This window comes from Monodelphis domestica, chromosome 8 (genome assembly GCF_027887165.1).
Source record: "Monodelphis domestica isolate mMonDom1 chromosome 8, mMonDom1.pri, whole genome shotgun sequence".
In the NCBI taxonomy this organism is placed as follows: domain Eukaryota; kingdom Metazoa; phylum Chordata; class Mammalia; order Didelphimorphia; family Didelphidae; genus Monodelphis; species Monodelphis domestica.
This window is the reverse complement of record NC_077234.1, coordinates 84,666,638-84,668,633: the sequence shown is the minus strand read 5'-3', so window position 1 is coordinate 84,668,633 and position 1,996 is coordinate 84,666,638. Positions and strand designations below refer to the sequence as shown.

Genomic DNA, 1,996 nt, shown 5'->3' with positions numbered 1-1,996 from the left:
TATATAATTGGAGGGGGTTCATTTTTTTCCATTCATAAAACTTTTACTCCAATTACATCAACTTAATACACATGTTCTTAACCATTATGCTTGGATTGTTCATGAAAATTTGATAAAACATTAAACAAAGCTAGCCATGGTCTCAAGTTATTTCCTTGTTTACTTTTACAGCACATATGTGTTGGGCAAGTATCAAAAAAAATCACAAAAGCAAAAGACCTAAGAAGAGTTAAATACATGAGTTTTTTGTTTTACGACTGTGCTTGATATACAGTGACTTTATGAATATCAAGCAATTCATTTTTACAACATCTCTACTTGTACATTTGTTCTTAGGTTGCCTAAACCATTTAAATACAAACAAAATGAGTATAGCAAAAATAATGAAAATGAACAGCCGGTAACTTTACAAATAATGGAATGTGAACCATTTCTGCCCTTCTGCAGAGTAAATTGACTAGGTTAAAACTTTGTCTTAAGGAACACTTTTTCAACTTCAGTCATAAACGTGGAGATTTGTGTATTCCACAGATACACATGGAATGGTATGTAGCATCTATGGGGCATCTATTTCTACCACAGCCATGAGTGCTCCAACCCTAAACTATCCCCACAATAATGACACCTATGACTGGAACCAGATATCCCTCCCTGCCCCCCCACACCCCCGTTACAGGCCAATATGTAGGCAGTTTTCTCTGCTTAGCCATGGAAGCTGTTTTAATACTGGCCTAGTGGAATCACAATGTACCAAAAGTACTATGCCAAACCTGTAAAACATATATAAAAATTCCATATCCCCATATTGGCCACCTCAGATGAAAACAGATAACCCTCCAAATGTTAACTGGCTCTACTCCCCTAATATTAAACATAAAAACCACATGGGAAATATAGAAATCCAAATAGAAATAACAGAAACCTGTCATAAGTCATAAAAAATACTATTTGTGGGACAACATGGATGACAAAGGGTCTACTGTGTACATTTTAGAATGAGGCAGACAAAAGTTGGAAGGTGTGTTAATTCTCCCTTCCTTCTCCTGCTTCAGCTTCATCTCCTTGGGTGTCCGATGTCCACGATGTCAGGTTGTCTCTTAGTAATTGCATTATTAGTGTGCTGTCTTTGTATGATTCTTCACTTAATGTATCAAGTTCAGCAATGGTTTCATCAAAAGCTGTCTTTGCAAGGGAGCAGGCTTTCTCTGGAGAGTTCAGGATCTCATAATAGAACACAGAAAAGTTCAAGGCCAGACCCAATCTTATAGGATGTGTTGGTGGCATCTCCTTTTTGATGATTTCAAATGCTTCTTCATATGCTTGTTGTAACTGATCCACTATACCTTTCTAGTCATCACCAGCAGTAACAGTAGTAGTCTCCTTTCATTTTCAAATAGAAAACTTTGCTTTCTACTCATGAAGCATTAGGAATCAAGAACTTTTCCAATAGAGACAGCACATCATTGCAGATATCTAAAGTCGGTCTCAATTTTCTCTCTGTATTCTTGGACCATCTGCTGTTTTTTCTCAGCATCTTCCATCTTTTGCTCAATATTTCAAATGACCCTCCAGGATGACCTTCGTGCCCCTACGACATTTTTGTAAGCAACCGAGAGAAGATTCCTCTCCTCATTAGATAATTCAGCTCCTTGCTCAGGTACAGACTTCATGCAGGATGCCATGACATCATATCTCTCAGCCTGCTCAGTCAATTTGGCCTTCTGCACCAGTTCATTTTTATCCATGACTGAATATTCTGTGCCCAGAGGGAGTGGCAGCAGTGGATGGATGAACAAGGGTTCAGTGGTCTCTGTGTGGGAGCAGTGGCCAATAGTTTTTAATAAATGCTCATTAAATCAGTGCAGAAATGAATGAAAACATGAAGCATTTTCAATGTATGGTAAATAAGTTCAACTAGATAAAGTATAGTTCTTTAAGAGGGGCGTGGTTTTTGAATGAGATAAGCCTGGAAAGGTATGCTGGAGCAAGTTGGGGA

At 38.1% G+C, this 1,996-nt stretch overlaps 1 pseudogene; it reads right to left on the bottom strand.

The window, feature by feature from the left end:
• Nucleotides 1-1,023: 1,023 nt before the first annotated feature.
• Nucleotides 1,024-1,752, bottom strand: LOC100016434 (14-3-3 protein zeta/delta-like; annotated as a pseudogene).
• Nucleotides 1,753-1,996: the final 244 nt, after the last annotated feature.